The sequence below is a fragment of the Oncorhynchus clarkii genome, chromosome 31 (genome assembly GCF_045791955.1).
Source record: "Oncorhynchus clarkii lewisi isolate Uvic-CL-2024 chromosome 31, UVic_Ocla_1.0, whole genome shotgun sequence".
Classification (NCBI taxonomy): domain Eukaryota; kingdom Metazoa; phylum Chordata; class Actinopteri; order Salmoniformes; family Salmonidae; genus Oncorhynchus; species Oncorhynchus clarkii.
The window spans coordinates 25183358-25191756 of record NC_092177.1 but is presented as its reverse complement, the minus strand read 5'-3'; positions in this window follow the sequence as shown (position 1 = coordinate 25191756).

The following is an 8399-nucleotide window of genomic DNA, read 5'->3' as shown; positions in this document are numbered from 1 at the left end:
TCGTCCGGGCGCAGTGCGCGCTAACCAAGGTTGCCAGGTGCACGGTGTTTCCTCCGACACATTGGTGTGGCTGGCTTCCGGGTTAGATGCACGCTGTGTTAAGAAGCAGTGCGGCTTGGTTGGGTTGTGTATTGGAGGACGCATGACTTTCAACCTTCTTCTCTCCAGAGCCCGTACGGGAGTTGTAGCGATGACACAAGATAGTAGCTACTAAAAACAATTGGATACCACGAAATTGGGGAGAAAACTGGGTAAAATTCAACAAAAAAAACATACCCCCAAATGTTAAATGTCAACAAACGATCTGTGCAGCACCTTTTTCCCCACAGATGCTGATGAGAGTCCAGAACTGGAATATGCTGACATCAATATTCTAAAGAAGATGGAGAATCACAGGGAGGTTCCAGAGGATGTGGGGTATGGACAGGTTGTAGTATTGAAGGGTTCCAGACCAACCACAGAGAGAGACAGACCTGAGGGGCGGGAGGAGACTGTGAATGCTGGAATATAGCTTGACCAATGAGAGAGATTCTTGTGAAGGGTTGATATTTAGACATAGTATTAAAGCTCTGTTGCTTCTTTTGTTACTGTAACTATTAGTATCTAACGTTCCCATATTTCTGTACATATTTTCATAAAATGTAAATGAACAACTAAACTGTATACACTTGCCGTAGTGTGTCCTTCTGTTATTGATTTAATATGTTTTTGTAACGTTTGCTTCCAACTCACACTCTCAAACACGTAGATCCCCTGAACGCAGCTCACTCTCCAAATCCCAATCACCTGAATTTTGATCACCTGTTCACACACCTGTATGTCATTTACACACACTATGTTGTTCAGTTCTTGCACCCCATCACTATGAGGTATTGTTTGTTTTGTGACACACGTCTTTCAGAGTGCTGGTTTTCCCAGTGATTTACTTCTCCCGTGTATGATAGTGTTTGCCTGCCTCACCAACGACGCCTTTTTGCCTTTTTTTGCCCCAGATTTCCTGTTATATACAGTGGGGAGAACAAGTATTTGATACACTGCCGATTTTGCAGGTTTTCCTACGTACAGAGCATGTAGAGGTCTGTAATTTTTTATCATAGGTACACTTCAACTGTGAGAGACGGAATCTAAAACAAAAATCCAGAAACCCACATACTAAAATAACATGCAAAACAGGCAACAACAAAAAAAGCTAGATAAACAGGTGAACTCAAAACAGGTGTCCCACCTGCTCTGAATTACGGGTCACCACTGGCTGTTAATATAATGAAGAAGTGAGACTTCGATGAGGCTCTTCCTCTTTCTATGTCAGAACCGATGAATAGGGTAAAAATTACACCTCTTCTTTTGCTTGTCACACAATGGGTGAATTCTTCTGAGCGGCAGGAACAGCTATCTCTCATACTATCCTTGCATTGGTTTTTGTTTATGCCGTAAACCCGTAGGTACGAGGTAATAACATGGCTATATACACGGACTACCAGTACCGAGTCAATGTCAAGGGGTACCCAGTAATAACATGGCTATATATGTAACAGTATTGCTTCCGTCCCTCTCCTCGCCCCTACCTGGGCTCGAACCAGGAACCCTCTGCACTCATCGACAACAGTCGCCCTCGAAGCACCATTACCCATCGCTCCACAAATGCCGTGGCCCTTGCACAGCAAGGGAAACAGCTACTTCAAGGTCTCAGAGCAAGTGACATCACCGATTGAAACGCTATTAGCGCGCACCACCGCTAACTAGCTAGCCGTTTCACACCGGTTACACTCACCCCCCTTTTGACCTCCTCCTTTTCCGCAGCAACCAGTAATCCGGGTCAAAGTCATCAATGCAACAGTATGGCTTCCGTCCCTCTCCTCCCCCCTACCTGGGCTCGAACCAGGGACCCTCTGCACACATTCGCAACAGCCACCCTCGAAGCATCGTTCCCCATCGCTCCACAAAAGCCACGACCCTTGCAGAGCAAGGGAAACAACTACTTCAAGGTCTCAGAGCAAGTGACGTCACCGATTGAAACGCTACTGGCACGCAGCCTGCTAACTAGCTAGCCATTTCACACTGGTTACATATACACGGGGTACCAGTACCGAGTCAATGTGCAGGGGTACGAGGGAATAACATGGCTATATACACGGGGTACCAGTACTGAGTCAATGTGCAGGGGTACGAGGTAATAACATGGCTATATACACGGGGTACCAGTACTGAGTCAATGTACAGGGGTACGAGGTAATAACATGGCTATATACACGGGGTACCAGTACTGAGTCAATGTGCAGGGGTACGAGGTAATAACATGGCTATATACACGGGGTACCAGTACTGAGTCAATGTACAGGGGTACGAGGTAATAACATGGCTATATACACGGGGTACCAGTACTGAGTCAATGTGCAGGGGTACGAGGTAATAACATGGCTATATACACGGGGTACCAGTACTGAGTCAATGTGCAGGGGTACGAGGTAATTGAGGTAGATATGTACATATAACTAGGAATAAAGTGACAGACAATAAACAGTAGCAGCAGTGCATATGATGAGTCAAAAAAGTTAGTGCCAAAAGGGTCCATGTAGATAGTCCGGGTAGTTATTTGGTTAACTATTTAACTAGCTATTTAGCAGTCTTATGACTTGGAGGAAGCAGAAGCTGATCAGGATCCTGTTGGTTACAGACTTGGTTCATCGGTACCGCTTGCCGTGCGGTAGCACAGAGAACAGTATATGACTTGGGTGGCTGGAGTCTTTGACCATTTTTAGGCACTTCCTCTGACACTGCCTGGTATAGAGGTCCTGGATGGCAGGGATCTCGGCCCCAGTGATGTACTGGCCTACACACTACAATCTGTAGCGCCTTCCAGTCAGATGCCAAGCAGTTGCCATACCAAGCGGTGATGCAAACAGTCAAGATGCACTCAATGGTGCAGCTGTAGAACTTTTTGAAGATCTGAGAGCCCATGCCAAATCTTTTCAACCTCTTGAGAGGGAAGAGGCGTTGTCGTGCCCTCTTCACGACTGTATTGGTGTGTTTGGACCATGATAGATCCTTAGTGATGTGGACACAGAGAAACTTGAAGCTCTCGACCTGCTCCACTACAGCCCCGTCGATATGAATGGGGCCGTTCTCAGCCCGCCGTTTACTGTAGCCCTCCATAAAGCTCTTTTGTCTTGCTGACGTTGAGGGAAAGGTTGTTGCCACGCAGCAATTTCTCAATTACAGAAACGCATATAATTGTACCATAGAGCACCCCGAGAAAACATCCCCAAAATACAAACACTTAGATATATTTTTATAATACTGTAATATTGTTCTCAAAGTTGTGTTTGAGGCTTTCTCCAAATCAGGTCTAACTTTGGAAGCAATCGCACAACACTCCGCGGTCAGCGTCACATGGTGAGGGAATAAAATCCATGCTCACCCTTCATGTACTTGTGGGTAAAAAATAACAACTACAACAACAAAATACATTTGCGGGTCAGTAGTAATGAGCTAGCTAGCAATTCCATTTTTATTCATCAAGATGGCCAAGCTTTGTGTAGATGCAGGTTGTAGCAACACTTGATATGCAAATGTGAGTATCTTTCTATGGGCACGCAAATGAACCACCTCGTAAAAAGAAGAATACATTTGTAAAAATGAGGCGGGCGAATTGGGAATCTATTCGTCATTCTGCGGGGAACATTTCATCCTTGAGAACTTCCATGGCTACCAACAATGGAAGGATAGCTTCAGAAAAACATTGCTTTTCAAATGTAGTGCTGTCCCTACCAACAACGTGGTTATAACGTATCACAAAGCCAGCAGCACCAGCAGAGACAGAGCATTATCAGGGCTTCACCAGGTAAGTTAAAGAGCTTGCTATACTCACAGACATCATTCAAACAGTTTTAGGAACTTCAGAGTGTTTTATATCCAAATATACTAATAGTATGCATCTATTAGCAACTGGGGCTGAGTAGCAAGCAGTTTACTCTGGGCACCTCTGGGCACCTTATTCATCCAAGCTACTCAATACTGCCCCCAGCCAGAAGAAGTAAATGTGAGTCTGGAAGGAGAGTTTACAATCTAACCAGACACCTAGGTATTTGTAGTTGTCCACATATTCTAAGTCAGAACCGTCCAAAGTAGTGATGCTGGACGGGTGTTCAGGTGTGGGCAGTGATCGGTTGAATAGCGCGCATTTAGTTTTACTTGCATTTAAGAGCAGTTGGAGGCCACAGGGGGAGAGTTGTCTGGCTTTGAAGCTCGTCTGTAGGTTAGTTAACACAGTGTCCAAAGAAGGGCCAGATGTATAAAGAATGGTGTCGTCTGCATAGAAGTGGATCAGAGAATCACCAGCAGCAAGAGCGACATCATTGATGTATACAGAGAAGAGAGACGGCCCGAGAATTGAACCCTGTGGCACCCCTATAGAGGCTGCCAGAGGTCCGGACAACAGGCCCTCCGATTTGACACACTGAACAATATCTGAGAAGTAGTTGGTGAACCAGGCGAGGCAGTCATTTGAGAAACCAAGGCTGTTGAGTCTACCGATAAGAATGTGGTGATTGACAGTCGAAAGCATTGGCCAGGTCGATGAATACAGCTGGACAGTATTGTCTCTTATCGATGCTGGTTATGATATCGTTTAGGACCTTGAGCGTGGCTGAAGTGCACCCATGACCAGCTTGGAAACCAGATTGCAGAGTGGAGAAGGTACGGTGGGATTCGAAATGGTCGGTGATCCGTTTGTTAACTTGGCTTTCGAGGACCTTAGAAAGGCAGGGTAGGATAGATATAGGTCTGTAGCAGTTTGGGTCTAGAGTGTCTCCCCCTTTGAAGAGGGGGTTGATCGCGGCAGCTTTCCAATCTTTGGGGATTTCAGTACAATCAGCTACAAAAAATAAAAATGAAAACTCTCTTGGTAAATAGTATGGTCTACAGCTAATCATATTCTAATTCAGACAAGCAGTACCTCGGGACTTCTTGAACATCAGTGATCACTAACCAGTTGTTGTTAACAAGGAGACACACACCTCCCCCTTGAACTTACCCAACGCTACCATTCTATCATGCCGATGCATAAACAGTTAGATGTATATTATCTTTGGAAAGTATTCAGACCCTTTGTATTTTTCCACATTTTGGTAGGTTACAGCCTTATTTTAAAATAGATTTAATTGTTTTTTATCCCCTCATCAATCTACACACAAAAAAACATAATGATTTTTTTACAAAACTGAAATATTACTTTTAAATAAGTATTCAGACCCTTTACTCAGTACTTTGTTGAAGCACCTTTGACAGCGATTACAGCCTTGAGTCTTCTTGGGTATGACGCTACAAGATTGGCACACCTGTATTTGGGGAGTCTCCCCCATTCGTTTCTGCAGATCCTCTCAAGCTCTGCCAGATTGGATGGGGAGCGTTGCTGCACAGCTATTTTCAGTTCTCTCCAGAGATGTTCGATCGGGTTCAAGTTGAGCTCTGGCTAGGCCACTCAAGGACATTCAGAGACTTGTCCCGCTTTGTTTTGTCTGTGTGCTTAGGGTCGTTGTACTGGTAGAAGGTGAACCTTCACCCCGGTATGAGGTCCTGAGTGCTCTAGAGCAAGTTTTCATCAAGGATCTCTCTGTACTTTTCTACCTTCATCTTTGCCTTGATCCTGACTAGTCTCCCAGTCCCTGCCACTGAAAAACATCCCCACAGCATGGTGCTGCCACCACCATGCTTCACAGTAGGGATGGTGCCAGGTTTTCTCCAGATGTGATGCTTGGCAGGCCAAAGAGTTCAATCTTGGTATAATCAGACCAGAGAATCTTGTTTCTCATGGTCTGAGATTCTTTAGGTGCCTTTTGGCAAAACTCCAAGCGTGCTGTCATGTGCTTTTTACTGAGGAGTGGGTTCCGTCTGGCCACTCTACCATAAAGGCCTGATTGGTAGAGTGCTGCAGAGATGGTTTTCCTTCTGGAATGTTCTCCCATCTCCACAGAGGCACTCTAGAGCTCTGTCAGAGTTACCAGTGGGTTCTTGGTCACCTCCCTGACCAATGCCCTTCACCCCCAATTGCTCAGTTTGTCGGGCAGCCAGCTCTAGTAAAAGTCTTAGTGGTTCCAAACTTTGTCAATTTAAGAATGATGGAGGCCAATGTGTTCTTGGGGACCTTCAATGCTGCAGAATGTTTTTGGTACCCTTTCCCAGATCTGTGCCTTGATACAAACCTGTCTCTGTCACACCTTGATCTGTTTCACCTGTCCTTGTGCTTGTCTCCTCCCCCCTCCAGGTGTCACCCATCTTCCCCTGTATATTTCTGCCTGTGTTTTCTGTCTGTCTGTGGCAGTTCGTCTTGTATGCCAAGTCAACCAGCTTTTTTCTCCTTGCTCCTATTTTTCCCAGTGTCTGTTTTTCTGCACCTGACCTCGAGCCTGCCTGCCACCCTGTACTGTTTTATATTCTGACCTGGTTGTGAACTCTTGCCTGTCTCCAATCTACTTTTTGCCTACCCCTTGGACTATAATAAATATCTGTATTCAGTGTCTGCATCTGGGTCTTGTCTTGTGTTGTTATAGTCTCGGAGCTCTAAGGATAATTCCTTTGACTTCATTGCTTGGTTTTTGCTCTGACATGCACTGTCAACTGTGGGACCTTATATAGACAGGTGTGTGCCTTTCCAAATCACGTCCAATCAAGTGAATTTACCACAGTTGAACTCCAATCAAGATGTAGAAACATCTCAAGGATGATTAATGGAAATGGGATGCACCTGAGCTCAATTTCGAGTCTCATAGCAAAGGTTCTGAATACGTATGTAAATAAGCTTTTCATTTCTTTTTTTTAGCACATTTGCAAACATTTCTAAAAACCTGTTTTTGCTTTGTCATTATTGGTTATTGTGTGTAGATTGCTGTGGTTATTTTTGGTTATTGCTGTGTGCTCGCACGTTGGCCTCTCTTGCACCGTTTCTTTCTCTTCTAAGTGTCGGGGATTAGGGCCTGGTCCGGGGTTAGCAGTATGTCCTGCTAGGCCGACTCAGAGCAGCAACCAAACGTGGTAAAAGAGCTGCTGGCACGGTTGGTGAACTTCAACTGGACGTCGATCCCTGTGCGGTACTCCTCGGACGACCCAGACCTGAATGGGGGTGCGTGGGGACACTGGGCTGGGGATGAGGAGGAGGAGCATGGGGACGGAATCTGCCATAAAAAGAGCAAGGGACAGGAAGAAGAAGTACAAACTGTCTGAAACCAAATCCTTCTTCGGGAGACTTAACACTAGGATCATGGCCAAACGAATACAGGAGCTGCTTCAGTCTTAAAGCAACCTATAGCGACAATATGGAAGCAGACTGTTAAATCAATTACACTGTTTACACTCCACAACCTGTACGTTTCTGTATGTCTTCTTGTGTAAACAGTGGCTATCTGATTTGTGTTCAGAATTAAGTTGACAGTGGAATCACATTTTGTACTCTGGGCAGAGCTGTCCTGACTTGCCCTCCTGGATGGAGCTCAAAGGTGCCGGCTAACCAAAGATTTCAAGACCCCCCTCTTCTGGGGGAGTTGGCCAGTTTTATGACGCTCGTAAAACATTGCAGGAACTTTCTCTCCCATTCTATGTAGTATTGAGGGGAAAAAAACTTTTGTTACAAAGTGATTCTTCCCGACAAAACTCCAACATCCAAAAGTGGATAATGAAACAATATTTCTAACACAAAGAATTTGAGAAATGGTCAGGAGGGACTTAAAGAACAATCATGTAAGATAATTTAATGTTTTGTGATATCATTAAAGACGTTATAATGGAAACATTGTAACTTTAAGAGCTTTCACAATGTACAGTTGAAGTCGGAAGTTTACATACACTTAGGTTGGAGTCATTAACCTCTAGTGTCGAGCAATCCCGTATCCAGGAGTGTAATCATAGCCTCAAGCTCATTACCATAACGCAACGTTTCCTATTCATGAAAATCGCAAATGAAATGAAATAAATATATTCAAACACAAGCTTAGCCTTTTGTTAACAACACTGTCATCTCAGATTTTCAAAATATGCTTTTCAACCAAAGCTACACAAGCATTTGTGTAAGAGTATTGATAGCCTAGCATAGCATTAAGCCTAGCATTCAGCAGGCAACATTTTCACAAAAACAAGAAAAGCGTGTGAGTGTATGTAAACTTCTGACCCACTGGGAATGTGATGAAATAAATAATTATTCTAACTATTATTTTGACATTTCACATTCCTAAAATAAAGTGGTGATCCTAACTGACCTAAAACAGGTAATTCTTACAGGATTAAATGTCAGGAATTGTGATAAACTGAGTTGAAATGTATTTGGCTAAGGTGTATGTAAACTGTATTTCAGATTTACATCTAAATGTTGTAAAACTTAGATGATTAAATATGAAACTATTTGTGAGAAG